This window comes from Miscanthus floridulus, chromosome 16, assembly GCF_019320115.1.
Source record: "Miscanthus floridulus cultivar M001 chromosome 16, ASM1932011v1, whole genome shotgun sequence".
Classification (NCBI taxonomy): domain Eukaryota; kingdom Viridiplantae; phylum Streptophyta; class Magnoliopsida; order Poales; family Poaceae; genus Miscanthus; species Miscanthus floridulus.
This window is the reverse complement of record NC_089595.1, coordinates 11711650-11728782: the sequence shown is the minus strand read 5'-3', so window position 1 is coordinate 11728782 and position 17133 is coordinate 11711650. Positions and strand designations below refer to the sequence as shown.

Sequence of the window (17133 nt, the reverse complement as noted above, 5' to 3'; positions counted from 1 at the left end):
CCAAGCAGCCAATCTGGTTATGCAATCTTCAGCAGAAAGGTTCAAAGTACCTCGAATGGCTTCTTATGTTGGCTGAACTGATATTGAAACGATTATATAAGACATTGGCTTTTGCTTAAGTAGTAGCAAGTAAAATTTCTCAAAGCTTCGAGCAGCTTCATGTCAATCCAGTCATCTTGAATTTAATACCAGATAGGCAGATACAAAGAAAGGGGTTTATCATGGGCGTTTTGTTGCTGATGAAGGCAGCCGCTGGCAGCTACACGGATGGAAAAGGAGAGTAATTTGTGAGATATCAAATGGAAGCCTAATAAATCATAAGCTGATCAGAAAGCTTCAAACAGTTCTTCGTATGCATGCTTGTAGGTGCTTAACGCAGCTTCAGCCTCCTGTATATGGTTATGCAATCTTGCACATAATAAATCTGGATTACAGATGACCACAAGTTACTTATTTTGTCTGGTGAATGTAGGATATTATCTCAAAAGGGGATGACATGGGGATTGCACTATTGACAGTCCATTTTTTAAATTTGTGCATATAATAAAAACATATTTAGAAAAGTGTAGCTACAAAATAATTTCTTTTATTGCCATTTTGTTTATGTACTTAACAGACTTCCAGAAAGATGCTGAGTTAATTTGGCATTTTTTTAGTTAGTAAGCTCTCAGCTACTGTTACGTCCTATTGGATATGAAATTGGTAGCAATAACATTTCTGAATGCAGAATTTTCTGAAAAAGGTAATTATTGCAGTGTATATGGTCTACCTCTCAAAACTGATGACATCAATCCTCGCCAAAAAAAAAATGATGGCATCAATGTTCAGAGCGAAGGGCGGGCCTGGTGCAAGCGGTAGAGTCTTACTGCCTGTGACCGGAAGGTCCTGGGTTCGAGTCGCGGTCTCCTCGCATTGCACAGGTGAGGGTAAGGCTTGCCACTAACACCCTTTCCCAGACCCTGCACAGAGCGGGAGCTTTCTGCATTGGGTACGCCCTTTTTTTATCAATGTTCAGAGCAAATGCCATCTCTGGTCAGAAGACGGAGGTGGTATTGATCAACACAAGGTTCCTATGCATGTAACATGTTAGAAATGTGGTTAATTTTATCATCCTCCTTTACAAAGAACAATGGATGGAGCTAAATTGAAAATGACAAAAAGCAGTGTTGCGCTGCAGTTGGGAACTACCAAGTTCGGTGATTATATATGAACCCCTAGTAACTTGTTTTTGGTGGTGCCCGGTCAATGCCTAAGGCCTAGCTGTTCTAGTAGCTAGTAGTGGGTAGTTCTGATGTATAACAATGCAAATGTAACTTTTGAAAACCTAACAGTAAGCTGTAACAAACTCTTTTTTTTTTACAACATTGTAACAAACTCTTTATTCCTTCTTAGTGCAATGATACACAGTTCTCCCACGTGTTCGAGGAAAAAAAACTTTTAGTTGAGACGTCTTATCTGTCGCTGCCTGATGTCTTCTCAGGTTTGGAATGCCACAAATGGATACTCATCTATGCTCAAATGACCATGCTAAGGGCCTACTTTTTACTTCCTTTTTTTTAATTTATGCTTCATCTTCACATATAAAAAGAAGACACAAGACCATACCAGAGAATCACTAAATTTCTCCTAAAATCTTTATAGCTCATAAGTGATGTTTACTTGTGCAGTTATAGCTGTAAACCTTCAAATAGCTGAAAAGCTTACAAAAGCTGGACTTGCTGACTTTTGCTCCTCAAGGATCTAATATTAGCTTCTCTAGTTGGCGGTGCAGCACCATCAAAGGCGTTCCAAGGGGTTCGCGCAAAGGCCTCAATAGTCTGATCATCCTAGCATAGAGGTGCTGCTTCTATCTGTGGCCAATGAGTTTATGGAGTATGGCAGTTGGCAGGAGCCTCGGCATTCCATGACTTCCTTGCTAGGTCGTTGGTCCTAGATCCCTAGGTCCTTAGTTGTTTGAGGCTGCTGGTCGTGTTTTCCTAGTTTATTTTCTGGAGTGCTGAATTAACTAAACCCCGTGGGGGTGCCTGGAAGGGTTACTTACTTCCCTCCCTTATGTATATTTTTATTATTCTTCTTAATGAATGACTTGCAGCTCTACTGTGTAGTCTGAGAAAAAACACGTAGCTGAAAAGCAGAAGGAAAATAGATCATGGCCCACCAGTTGTAATTCTTCATGATTTATGCAGGAGAGTTTCTCACGGGACAAGCCAACGAAGTCTTGACAACTCAACGCCATAGCCACAGATGAATGCATAGTTTTATAATACTCCATCCGGTCCTTAATATAATCCATATAGTTTTTAGCACCAATATTAACGCACGGCTTGGGAAAGGATATGAGACCAAGGAAAAAAAGGAAAATCAGGCTATCTTCTCTCTCCCAATCAGATTGCTTCCTAAATCTAAGGGATTGGTTGGGGCATGTGCTATGTACGGTGGGAAGGTTTCCAAACTAATCGACGTGGGAGCTGATACGTACCTATATTTTGGAATTTTCTTTAGAAATCTATATGGCTTATATTAAGGAACGGAGGGAGTATGTAAATTGAACATGAGAATATAGAAGTGCCAGGGAAGGACACAAGAAACAAAAGATGCATGAAATCGATAGCTGGAATTTCACGTTAAAAAAAATCAATAGCTGGAGTCATACAGTTCAAGTTCATCACACAAATGTGATACACACATATACAGATGTGTTCTGATTTAATTTAATTTATAATTATCATTACCCAAAGCTACAAAGAAAATCTTTCTATGACAGCTTTCTATATCTTCACGTTCCAAGGCATCTGGGCAAAAAAAAAAGGGTGCTCATTCTGGCTGAATAACAATGTTGCCTAGTTTGTGACAGAGGAAATGTACCCACAAGACATGGAAAACTCTGTCAGCTTCATGCCAAGAAGATGCTTACAAGAAATGTAACCCATCCATACAGAAACATGTTGACAAAAAGATGACCAGAGACAAAGTACAAGAGCAGCACTAAATAATTTTCTTAATTGCATCAACAAGAAAAGCTCATAATCAGCACAACAAGAAATCGCAGTCTCTTTCTTAAGCACCAGACAACAACCAATACTCTCCATGTCTTTAAAGCAAGTTTATTTCATGGGTTTTAACCTTCTTCACCATCCACTAGGGCTAAGAGAGATTGAAGAAAGCTAAGCAGGTGCTTCATCAAGTAATTTTCTGCCATTCACATCAATCAACTAAGCAGAAGTGTTATCTATAATTGCATCTTTTTTTAGTAGTCTGTTTGAACTTTATGTTCTTATGCAACTTCGAATGTATAATTTTATGTTCCTAAATTTTGACGCATCAACATTTTTCTCAACAGGAGATGCTCTTCCAGAGTTCAGCTTATAATTGCCAATGTATAACTTTACAAGCCAAGTAAGCACTACATCTACACACCACATTATGCGGATAAAACAAGATCTCTACAACTTTTAGAAGAATTATTATACGTTTCATGCAATAGATCAAGTTGTGCTTTTGTTGGTTAGTTGGTCTTGCAAACAACATGTAGCTGCCGGTGAACTTTGGGATTACTTCTGGGATTGTTGCTCAAAATGAATTCAATAATTGATAACCAAATGCAGATCTTTTAATCAACTTCCTAAGGGGCACAAATAAAAAAATCATCCAACTTAGGAGGAACTTATGTGGCATTGTAAATAATAACTTATGTGGCACTGTAAATTAGAAGTAGTAGGGACATAAATTTTAGTCAAACAGGACTAAAGCTGTCGGTGCGAAAAGTGACCAACAAGTAAATATTTGTCGTTTTGCCGTACGTTGTGATCGGATGTGGCCTAGCACTCAATGACACCGGGTTTATACTGGTTCAGGCAACGTGCCCTACGTCCAGTTTAAGTCAGTCGGTGACTTTATTCCTGAGCCCAGGTGCTCGAAGTTTTTTGTGGGGTTACAAACGAGTGGGAGTAAGATGGGGGTGTTAGAGGTCCGGTCGGACTCTGGGCTGAAGGGCCGAGAGCAACGGGAACTCCTACGTGCACTAAGTATTGGAATGTATGCTCTATGTAGCTTTAGAGTTCTATAGCAGTGAAGCTGTTCTAGTACTCAGGATGTCTAAAGCTAGCAGAGAGAGAGTCGAAAATTGACCGTCTGAATCGATCGTCCCCTTTTAGGAGAGAGTGCGTCCCCTTTTAGGAGAGAGTGTGGTGAGGGGGATGGCCTTACAAGTGAGTGAGAGAGAGTGTGCGTGCTACCTAGTCTTGTTGCCCACGCCGTCAGGTACAAGACGGTTTGTCGGCGCCCATAACACTGTTCGTGTTCTGACATGTCTGGAAGGTTGCAAAGCACCCTTCTGACATGGTCTGACAGTATTGTCCTGCAGGTGTGCAGGGTACGGTCCTCGGTATCGCGGTTGACTTGAGCGCCTTGCCTTATCTGCTCCGCCTGATTCCTAGGTCCTTACCGAGCGGGCGTCCCCGTTCGGTCGTTCCCAGTCGGTTTCGACCGCGCCGGTCGGAGAAAGAGCTGTAAGCAGAGGTTCGGTGTACTTCCGGTCGGAGAAGCGAGTCGGAGTCGGAAGTGAGCGTCGTCCCCTCTTTGGCCAGGCCTCCCGGTCGGAGAAGCGGGTCGGAGTCGGAAGTGAGCGTCGTCCCCTCTTTGGCCAGGCCTTCCGGTCGGAGACTGGACCGTTCTTCCGGCCTGTCGTTTAGGTATCTGGGCCGGCCCAAGAGTTGCGCGTCGTTTGCAACGTCGTCTGCTGGGCTGAGCTTTTGCTGGGAAGTAGGTCCATTAGGGACCCCGGGTTTATGAACCCAACAAAAGCTGTGAGGCACAAAGTTTCAAGCTAGCTAATGAGTGAGCAGGACTTTCATTGTTCTGTTGACAGAAGAACTAGCAGCATGCTGACCACTTTTAGCCTTTTTTCACTGCAGCTACTAAACAGGACATCTCAGCTGTGAAGGTACATTTTTGGCAATTATATTTTGGAAGGCAAATCCCTCTACGCATGGCCAAGAACAAAAGTGAAAGGTGGTGTCTATCTTTTGTAGATCATAAACTTTTCAAGAAAAACAAGGTCTAGTGGAGCTCTAACACAATGGAAAGTCCTGAGTATTGTGAGATAAGCTCAAATATGACTCTCGACTACATAAACCGACTGTTAATGGAGGAGGGCACTGATGAGAAGGCCAGCATATACCAACAAATTGATGCACTTCAGGCCATTGAGAAGCCATTTTATGATATTGTTGGACAGACATATCCATCTTCACCTAAGGAGACAATGATCAGTAGAGATACCCAAGTAGATTGTCCCCAAGACAACTATAGTAAACAGCCATGCAGTGGTAGTTTTGTCAGTGATATTCTAGGGCCACAAGGTATGCACCTGGTAGCCAATGATTGCACTTCTGAATGTGATCGCTTGTCTTTGCAATTTGAGAGAGGTGCTGAGGAAGCAAATAAGTTAGTTCCCAGTATCGTGAAATTGGTTGATCTGGATAGTAATGACCATTCTGATTCCAATCAAATGATCGAGGCAACAATTGGACAAAAGGGCAAGCATGTAAGCAAAATACGAAGCCATCCTCATGTGGACTTGGAGTTTTTGGAAGCAAGGAACAGTAAGCATTTGGCCATCTCGGCTAGTGAAGCAAGCCGGGATGAAATGTTTGACAGTGTTCTGCTCTGTGATTGGCAGTTTAATTGTGATGCTGCTCATCTTAGAGAAATCAAGGCAAAACAAGCAAACAACAGTTCACAGAATGTTCGGAGAAAAGGATATGGTCAAGGGCAAGTGAAGTCACGAGTTAAGAAAGAGGAGGGGATTGACCTCAGGGCTCATCTCGTGCAGTGTGCACAAGCAATAGTAGTAAACAACCTTCCATTTGCCAGTGAGCTACTGGGGAAGATAAGGCGTCAAGCTTCACCATATGGAGATGGCTCTCAGAGGCTGGCACTTTACTTTGCAAATGGTCTTGAGGCATGCTTGGCCGGGACAGGGAGTTGTGTGTATCAGAAACTGATGGAGAAACGAACAAGGGCCACAGACATGTTAAAGGCCTACCGCCTTTTCATTGCAGTGTGCCCTTTCTCTAGGGTAGCATACTACTTCTCCAACCAAACAATGGTGACCTATCGAACGGACGACCAAAGGTGCATATCATTGATTTTGGCATCACACTCGGCTTTCAGTGGCCATCACTAATCCAGCGCTTTGCAAAGCGAGAAGGTGGCCCCCCTAAGCTTCGTATCACAGGCATAGATGCACCTCAGCCAGGTTTTTGCCCCTGTGCAATAATTGAGGCGACAGGAAAACGGTTGGCTGAGTATGCAGAAATGTTCAATGTACCTTTTGAGTACCAAGGTATCGCCTCACAATGGGAAGATATCTGCATGGAGAATCTCAATATTGACAAAGATGAGGTGCTTATAGTCAACTGCATGTACCGAACAAAATATCTTGGTGATGAGACAGAAGACATAGACAGTGAAAGGGATAGGGTACTGCGTACCATGAAGAGGATCAACCCAGAGGTTCTCATTCTTGGCATTCTGAATGGGCTCTACAGCTCCCCATTCTTCCTGCCAAGATTCAGAGAGGTTTTGTTCCATTATTCTGCGCTGTTTGACATGCTCGATGCAACTGCTCTACAGAGTCATGAAGATATGATACAGATAGAGAGGGATCTGCTTGGGCCAGAAGTAATTAATGTTCTAGCGTGTGAGGGTGCAGAAAGGATCGAGAGGCCAGAGACTTACAAACAGTGGCAAGTGCGATGTCTCAAGGCTGGGTTCAAGCAACTTCCTGTTGATAAAGCAATCCTGAAGAGATCAATAGATGAAAAAAACAAGCATTATCATGAAGACTTTGTCATCGATGAAGATAGCAGATGGCTGCTACAAGGATGGAAGGGGAGGATAATGCATGCGGTATCCTCATGGAAACCGAAAGAATCATACACTAATCAGTAAGATCCAAGTAGATCTCTGTGAGCAAGCTAGCTAAATTTGTGACGATGGTGTGAGGACCTTTAGACAATCTTAAGCAGAATGAGTTTCGCAAATTACTTCTCATGTTTGTGGATATTAGAGACAATCTTGGATAATGGAAGGCTATGTTGTTGTTGTTGTTGTCTTGGATAAAGACACACTGAATTTTTGGCTTTTACATATCCTCTAGTCTAGAATCTCATTTGAACAACTGTAAGTGCCACATTAAACAAGGCAAAAATGAGTTTTGGGAAAGAGGTGATGGGTAATATCGGAATGAATAGATATAGCAAGTATGAGCACCCTGGTCTATTGATTCAGGTTCTCCCCACACCTTCCCTATCTACCCTCTGATTGCAACTGGTGTCCCTAGGTGGCTACTCCGACTATTGACAAGATTTGTCGAGCTTTTCTTTGGAAAGGGAGATCAATGGAGGTGTCCATCTTGTTGCCTGGGAAAAAAGTACGTATGCCAAGTGAGCTCGGAGGGTGGGGTATGTTGGCCAGGTGAACACAAAGTGGATCTCAGATTTAGGGTAAGGCCAGAGGGCAACTTGGCCCTTGGCCGCTTGATTGAACTGAAATGCAATAGCTTGAGATACAAGATGGCCTATGCCACTGCTTTTATAGAGCAGATGGCTTCTCTCCCACTCACCTGCTCCAGCACTTTTCTAACCACTAAAGTGGATGCTGAGCATATTCCTAATATTCGTTCGAGAAAAGCATATTCCTAATACTAGGCCATTAGCAGCCGAAATGTAAAGTACAGGAAATAGTAAGATACAAGCACTAGGTTTAAATATCAATCTCCCCCTAAGCCTTGTGCTAAGTCTTAGAGATGATCTGCCTCAGCCCAATTCTCTTCCTCATCTCTTGGAACTTAGACTTGCACAGCGACTTGGTGAGAATGACTGCTAGCTGATCAGTAGTGGCAATGTGGTTGGCCTTGATGCTCCCTTCCTCCAAGTAATCCATGATGAAGTGGTACTTGATTCGGATGTGCTTGCTCCTTTCATGGAAGACTGGATTCTTGGCCAGAGCTAGAGCAGACTTGCTGTCCACCTTCAGCTCCACCACATCGACCTTTCTGCCAAGGCGCTTAACGGCCTGTAGGTGCTCCGTCGTGGGCCGCTCCATGAACCGGCTCACGAACCCGACCGCGAACGCCAAGTCCGACTGGGTGTGCACCAGGTAGCAGAGGCTGCCGACGAGCCGCCGGTAGTGCGTGGAGTCCACCTCCTCCGCCGTGTTGTGACGGCTGAGCCTAAGCTTCTCCATCGGGGTGTGCGCTGGGTTGCAGCCAGCCATGCCGCTAAGCTCGAGGATGCGCTTGGCGTAATGGGTTTGACGGAGGGTGATGCTGCTGGCATCTTGGCACACCTCAACGCCGAGGTAGAAGCTGAGGAGGCCGAGGTCGCTCATGTCGAACGTCTCCTTCATCTACGCCTTGAACTTCTCCACCTCTCCTTTTGCGCCGGTGATGATGAGGTCGTCGACATAGACGCCGACGAGCAGGACAGTGTGCCCGCTGCCCCGCCGGTACACCGCCGCCTCGTGCGCGCTCTGCTGGAAGTTCATCTCCTTGAGTGTGGCGTCCAGCTTCACGTTCTAGGCGCGCGTGGCGTACCGCAGGCCGTAGAGGGTCTTGCGCAGGCGATACACCTTGTCTTCCTCTCCGGCGACGGCGAAGCCTGGTGGCTGACGCACGTACACCTCCTCCTTGAGGTCGCCGTTGAGGAATGCGGACTTCACGTCCAAGTGATGGACTCGCCATCCCTCTTGAGCAGCCAGCGCGAGGAAGACCCGGACCGACTCTATGCGTGCCACTAGGGCGAATGCGTCGTCATAGTCGATCCCCTCCTGCTGGACGAAGCCGCCCGCCACCAGCCGCGCCTTGTGCTTGGTCACCGCGTCCTTCTCATCCTTCTTGAGCTTGAACACCCATTTTCAGGGAAATGGGGCAGTGGCCATCATGTTAGTCGCTGAATTCTCACTCTTGGAAGTAGCAGAATTCTTACTCTCATCGAGAGAGGATGACACTAGGAGTTAGGACAATTTTTTGGTTTATTTCTCAATGCCATACCAACCCGAGGGGTTGGGGATACATATTTATAGGCTGCTAGCCAGCCAAACATATGCCAAGATGCTAGCCTAAGATGCTAGTCTAAGATGCTGTCCTAGATGCTAAGATGCTGTCCTCTAGATGCTAGTCTAAGATGTTGTTCTAGATATTGTCCTCTAGTCTAAGATGCTGTCCTATGCTGTCCTAAAAACACAAAGACCACAACAACCCCACAAAAACCACAACAGCCCCACAAAGACCACACCAGCTAGACTTATCCATCATTCTCCCCCTAAGTCTTGTGCGTCGTCTTATGGGAAAGTTGAACCATCCCGGTCCTGGAGCAGAGCTCAAGGAACTTGATCCTCCCAAGGGGCTTGGTGAGCAGGTCCGCAAGCTGATCCTTGGTGTTGATGTAGCTCGCCTTGATGCTCCCTTCCTCAAGACAGCCTCGGATGAAGTGGTACCTCACCCGGATGTGCTTGCTGCGTTCATGGAAGACGGGGTTCTTTGCCAGGGTCAGAGCGGACTTGTTGTCCACCCTGAGCTCCACCGCTCTAGTGTCTCTGCCGAGGAGATCACCAAGCAGTCGAGCGAGCCAGAGCGCCTGAGTCGAAGTGGTGGAGGCCGCTATGTACTCGGCCTCGCAGCTGGACAGGGCCACCACCTGTAACACCTCTGGTGTTTTGACCTAATACTAAAATTTGACATGTCATCATGTGCATTGCAAAGCATTCATATAGTATAAAGTTTTGAATGCATTCACTAAATAAGGTTTATTTTATAATGTTGTTATTTCATGTGATGTGTTTCAAAAACCCTAAATACAGATCATGACCACAAGGGTTAAATTTCATGTGATCATGTGAGGTCATATGTCCTTTGACTCAAATAACCCTAATGGGCCATGTTACTGGTCAAAAATCAAAATCTAAGTAAAAGAAAGGCAAATCAAATTTGAATTCATATTCAAATTATAAATGTCCCTTTTGCCCCTTTTGACTAATTCAAAATCCATGAGGAATTTGGGGTTGAGGCAAAAAGCAAAGTTGGAGATTAATTTATAAGGATCAACTTTGGTATTCAAAGTTTTTCAAGTTTACATACAAAATTTGGAGTAATTTTGAAATGATTCAACTGCTCAAATGCACCCCAAATTCAAATTTCAAAATGGAGGCAGAATTTGAAAATGTTCCTAGAAGCAAAGTTGTAGAGTTTGAAAAATTGAACAACTTTCATTTTTGGAGATTTTCAACTTCTTTAGAAAATTTGGGAGTAATTTGATAAATGGAAGCAGTGGCAGTTCTGTAATTATTTCAAAAAAATCAACTCCACCTCACTGCTTGCCGCCGGCGCCACGCGGAGTTCACCGCCGATCGGATTTCACCGCTTTCACGCGCAGTGACACGCCCAAACCTCCGTGTCAAGTTCGCCCGTGTGCTGTCATCACCGTACGCCCTCAAGCTTGCTATAAATAGGAGTACATCGTCGTCAATCGGAGTTTTCCCGTCGACTGTTCGCCGCCGGTGACATTGCCGCGATCGCCCAATTCATCCTCGTCGGACCACCTCAAGCCAATTGCGTTGGCCAGCAGCTCCGCCTTACCCTGCCGCTCATTCCTGACCTGCTCGCCTCGCTTCTAGCCGATCAGCACCACCGCGCGACGTCATCTTCTTCGGAGCCGGCCGAAGCTCCGCCGCGACTGCCCTCACCGTGGCCAGGCTACTCCAGACCATCTCCGACTGCACCAAGCCCATCATCGTGATCACGGTGAGCTCCTGAGCGTGTTGCTCACTCTTCCTTTGACTCTACTGCGCCGTAGCCCTAGTTACATCGACCACCGTCGGGTCCGAGCCGCCATGGCCGGCGTCGAGTTCCCTCCGGTGTGCCCTTTTCTGTTCTAAGGCTTAGGATAGATGCGCGACTTGGTGTAGATCCTGAAGGAGCAGTCCGTCTCACCGGAGATTCACCACCGGCGCATTTTGCTGGCCGGAGCTGGCCGCGCCGCCGTCTCTGGTTCACTGTCGCTGACGCGTGGGGTCAGTCTGTCAGTGAGCAGGGAGAAGAAGAACAGTGCTGATTTTTGTTTTCTGATTTTGAATAGTGTAGCAATTTGGCAATTTTGTAGGAATTTATTTACACATCCAAAAATTCTGAAAATTTGTGGGTAGCTTCTGTACATGTTCTAGTATGATTTAAAAATTTGAAACTTAGAATTTGAATAAATTTTTAATGTTCAAATATTTAGTCTATTAATTGAAAAATGCAATTTCCATGATTTTTGTAGGTCACTATATAACTCCAAAAATTATGAAACTTATTTTGGTACACTAATTTATCATGAGGAAGCTTACATAAAAATTTGAGCTTAATTGGACAAAGTTTATTTTATACCTAATGTAGACTTAAGTATTTAATTAATTATTCATTAATCAATGTTTAATCAATTAAGATTTGTTTGACTTTAGAATTGATTGTTGACCTTGGGTCATTAACTTATAATGATCCTTAGTACCTTAATTAGTATTTGAACTAATATCTAATTTGTAATTAGTAAATCTTAATGACATTTCATGTGATAACCAAGGTCATTAACAAGTTAACTCGTCGAAACCCTAAGTGTTGATTAGTGTTGGATCTTGTTTTGGTCATGTTTTGTGACTAGTAGGGTTCCAAGATCCATTAGGTCAAGTCTCATGTGTGGTTCTTAATGATAGGGTTACGGGTTGGTTTTGCTGGCTTGCAACTGTACTGCGAAATAAAATCATTTGCGGGTGTTTTTACATTTCATGTGCCGTGAAAGCATCATGTTTACATTATCATCATGTTAAAGCATATGTTATCATTTCGTGTAGAACCCGAGAACGAAACGATTCTAGTTGAGCAAGTTCTGGAAGAATCCCCGGTTGTCACGGGATTCGATAATTGTGGTACTGACCCGGAACCTGAGATCGTCAACGAAGGCAAGCCCCGGTTTATGCATTAAGCCCTTACCTTGTTTACTTTGAAAAGTTTGTCACCTATGTTATTTATTGCATTAAGTTGTTTAATTCAAATGTTACCTACTTGATGCATTACCTACCTTGATAATTGTTTACCATCCTTGAAGATGTTTTCATTTATAAAAGCGTAGTATGCTTAGTATGCTTTATGGTAGGCTTTCAAAGTAAAAGTTTCGATACAATCAAAGATGGCATACTGGCCAAAGAAAGAAAGAATGTAGAATTAGAGACTTGTCGGGTGACTTATCTTGAATGTTGGGTAATGTTGCCGACTATGTCGCTTAAAGGCCACTCATTGTGGATCTTCTGAACGAGACACTTTGTAGTACTAGTCACATACTCCGGTAAGCCTACTTCGGCTAATCCGATACTAAGACGAATGCCCGCGCACTGGGAGTGGAGAGATGGCGGGAGTAGCGTGTACCCTCGTGGCTGGAATGTGGCTGGATTTGAGGTGTGCTGTACTCTCGGGTGGCGTGGAGACGGCTTAGTATAGGAGGATCCGATAGCAAGGTTGATATATGCAAGATTAAGTTCTACATATGTCGTGTGATAAGGAATCCCCAGCTGGGACTTGAATCAATTCGAATTGCCGGTGCTCCGCGGATATGGAGACTCGATTCATTACAGAAGCAATGTAGTACTGGTGAATTACTAAAATATGAGAATAAGAATGGAATGAGAAGGAATGGAATACGAGAAATGTACATTTAGTTTGAGATAATGAACAAAAGGTACTTAGTGGTAAAACTTGAAAATAGAATGAAGAATAGTAAGCTTTTGGCAAAGAACTTTTGAATCTTGCTACATCCTTACCTTGTCCCAAACCCCTGCATCTCTAAAGTCTTACGCCCCGTTACGTCGGGTTAGTCTTGTTGAGTACTTTTGTACTCAGGGTTTGTTAACCCTTGTTGCAGGTGAGTCGCATGCGCAGGCTTGTTTTGGTCCCTGTTGCATGTCTGTGTTTGAAGTCGATGGCAATGAGGAGTGATGAATGGCCTTTGGACAAGGCACTAGTTTGTATGATAAATAAAGTTAATGTAATATTATCCCGCTACTATGGTTGTATAACACTTATGGTATTGTAAGTTTGAAAACAACTGGTTTGTAATAATACTATCTTAAGACTTCCGCTATCTTTTACTCTGGTATATATTTGAATAAACTGTTGTAATCTGCAATGACTGTGATTGGGATCCTGTTTGAAAAGAGAATCGTGGATGATTCGGGTTTCCCGAGGACACCCGACAGACCTGTTGAGTTGTTGGGAACTCGTGTACGCTATCCGAGGTCTGTTAAGACAACGATAGGTGCATGTGGGCCCGATTCCTTAGGAGGTTCTGCCACAGCTGGTATCAGAGCGTTCCCATCTAAGATCATTATAGGTTACTTTGGAAAACCTTCAAATTGATTTGGATCAAAGAAAGTAAACTTGATATTTTTAAAGTTCCAATTTCTTTCTTCTTACCTATGATCTAGCCTCAATCCTGTCTTATTTGAAAGTTTGTGGCGGATAATATGATTAGGTTTGTCCTATGTATTATGAAAATCTAGTGCTTATGATTATATTAATCTTTTGTACTTAGATTCGTAAGATCGATTCATGCATCATGCTTGAGCACCTTGCATAATAATTCCCCTTAATAGTGGTTGGGTAAGTAATGTCAATCCCATTCTTGCTAACCTCCGTTATCCTCAAGCTATTCTTATAGTCCAACCCTAAATTCTTCAGGCTATGGCAAAGACCAAGAAAACCGCACGCAAGTCCACCGGACCTCATGGAGTCCCTCGTCACCAATTGGCACCAAGAAATCACGAGCTAGGTGAAGGAAGTTCCAAGATCCTAGGAGAGGAAGGATCTTCGAGCAACCCCGCCAACGTTGAGAACCTTAACAAGGAGCTCAACACTCTTCGTCGAGCTCATGCCAAAGACCAAGAAGAGCTGGCGGAAATGCAAAGGGGCATCACCATGACCATGGAATTGCGGAATGAAGCCTGGACACGAGAAGATGCGGCCAATGAACGCGTCAATGAGTTGGAGTTCTATGTAGAGGACCTAGAGATGGACAATGCCATCCTGCATGAGAATGTCCATATGCTGTATGCTCAACTTCATCCTCCTCATGGGGATGGTGAAGTTACCGATGAAGAAACGATTGTAGCTCCAGGAGAAGTCGAGAATGAAGAAGAGGAGGATCCTGAGGAGTTAGTGTACTTCTCAGATGAAGATGATGTTTCGTCCAATACGAGCACGGATGCCGAAGACTGAAAGCTTGGAGTAGTAGTAGTTCCTTTACTGCTTTCCTAGAGAACCAGGGTTGTCTTGTGGGATACAAGACATGTAATTTAAATAAGAACCCTTTGTAGCATGCAACCTTTTAAAAGCTTTCAATAAAGAATAATGTAAGTAAATGTGTTTCTCTAACAGATGCCTCGTCCTATCACCCGAACTGGTGCTAGTGGCTCGCATGATGATGATGAGTGCCCAAATCCTCCCCCAATGCCCTCGACTATGGCAGATGCCATAGCTGCACTCGTCAACGCAACGGCAGAGAATGCCAGGCTGTTAAGGGAGTTGGCGCAGAACCAGCAGGCACCATACCCTAATCGTGGCCGTCGTAATAATGGAAACGACGAGTCAACCTATGTGGATTTTACTGACACACGTCCGCCTGTGTTCTCAAAGGCAGACGAACCTTTAGAAGCTAATGATTGGCTTAGGACAATAGAGCAAAAGTTCGAGCTGATCCACTGTACTGAGGTTCAAAAACCAAGGTTTGCGGCACAGCAACTCCGAGGAGCTGGTGGTGCCTGGTGGGCAAATTTGGTAGCAGTACAGCCCGTTGGTCACCAAATCAACTAGAGGGAGTTCAAGGATGCCTTCAGGGCACATTATATTCCGGACGGTGTGATGACCATGAAGCTGGAAGAGTTCTTGGCTCTTAAGCAAGGGGAGCACCCGGTGATGCATTATGTTGGGCGTTTCAACCACCTGTCTCAGTATGCTATTGAGTATGTGAATACGGACAGGAAGAAAAAGAATCATTTTCTTCAAGGCTTGAACACTAAACTTCAGACAATGATGGCAGCCTATGGTAATGCAACTTACCATGAAACAATCAACATTGCTATCGCTTCGGAAGAAAATTACCGCCGACACAAGGAGGCGAAGAAGAAGAAAATATTTGCTTCCGGATCATCAAGTGGCAAGCGTCAGAAGATAGTATACCATCCTCAGAATCATGGCCGTACGCCATTCCGCCCACAACAAGGCCAAAGCAGGCAGCAAATCTTTATTCGCCCTGCAACTAATACACCTTATACACATCAAGTACCACAGCAGCAGAACAATGCCAATAATGCAAACCGCAATGCTACTTCCCAGAATCACAATTTTCCATGCTATAATTGTGGTAAACCCGGGCATTTTTCCCGAGAATGTCCGTATCCTAGGAAGAACAATCCTGATGCAACCAAAGCCCCTGTTAATCAAGCTCCAAATCAGTACAAGGGCAATGCTCAGAACCATCAAAAGGGTCCGGCTGAGAAGAAAACTGGAAGGGTATTCTATACGCAAGTGGAATCTATTCCAGAAGGAGAACCAGTTATGATGGGTATGTTTCCCATTGCTAAGCATCCTGCAATTACCTTATTTGATTCTGGTGCATCACATACATTCATCAATCGTACATTTGTTGTGAAGCATGGGATAGCTATTGGGGAAACAAAAGAACCCTATCATATATAGTCGCCTGGGGGACGAATCTGTACAAGGGAGGTAGTTCAGCATGTACCTATTGATTTGGGAGGTTATGAGTTTCCTACCAATATGCTGATATTAAAGGATCAAGATATAGATGTGATCCTTGGTATGAACTGGCTAACTCAACACGGGGCTATCATAGATGTCCTGCGTAGAACAATAAGGGTAAATACACCTGACAACAAAACCCAACTTCTTATCCAACTTCCTTTTCCTAAGAGTACAGTGGAGACAGTCTGTGCAACTATTGTTGAAGGAGCCGAGGAAATTTCAGTGGTATGTGAGTTTACGGATGTCTTTCCCGATGACCTGCTTGGTCTGCCACCAGACCGAGACGTAGAGTTCAGAATTGACCTGAAACCAGGGACAGCACCAGTGTCCAGAAGAGCATATAGGATGCCACCGAAAGAATTAGCAGAATTAAAAATGCAACTGCAAGAGTTGTTAGACAAGGGTTTCATTCAACCCAGTTCATCACCTTGGGGATGTCCTGCTATTTTCGTGAAGAAGAAGGACCAAACCTTAAGGTTATGTGTTGACTATAGGCCATTAAATGAAGTCACCATCAAGAACAAATATCCCTTACCCCGAATCGATTTACTTTTTGATCAACTTACGGGAGCTAAGGTATTCTCAAAGATAGACTTAAGATCAGGCTACCACCAGATTAAGATCAGACATGAAGATGTGCCAAAGACAGCGTTTACTACCCGATATGGACTATATGAGTATTTAGTCATGTCTTTTGGGCTGACCAATGCCCCGGCTCATTTCATGTACCTGATGAACTCAGTTTTCATGCCTGAGTTGGATAAGTTTGTCGTGGTGTTTATTGATGACATTCTTATCTACTCTAGGAGCAAAGAGGAACATGCGGAACATCTCCGTATTGTTCTACAAAGATTAAGAGATCACCAACTATATGCCAAATTCAGCAAATGTGCATTTTGGTTGGAGGAAGTACAATTTCTGGGTCATGTGCTATCTGCTGAAGGTATAGCTGTTGATCCGAGCAAGGTAGAAGAAGTCCTTAATTGGAAAGCACCTACAACTGTTCATCAAGTTCGTAGCTTCCTAGGGTTGGCAGGGTATTACCGTCGGTTTATCCCTGACTTCTCCAGAATTGCGAAGCCAATTACTGGACTGTTGAAAAATCAAACAAAGTTTGTATGGTCAACCGAATGTGAAGAGGCCTTTCAGACGTTGAAGAAGTTACTGACAACTGCACCAGTATTAGCACAACCTAATATTGAGAGGCCATTTGATATCTATTGTGATGCATCTGGAATTGGTATTGGCTGTGTTCTTATGCAAGAAGGCAGAGTCATAGCATA

The 17133-nt window shown here is 44.0% G+C and overlaps 1 pseudogene; it reads left to right on the top strand.

The window, feature by feature from the left end:
- Positions 1 to 4360: 4360 nt before the first annotated feature.
- Positions 4361 to 6965, top strand: LOC136512500 (scarecrow-like protein 9; annotated as a pseudogene).
- The last annotated feature ends 10168 nt before the right edge of the window (positions 6966 to 17133 follow it).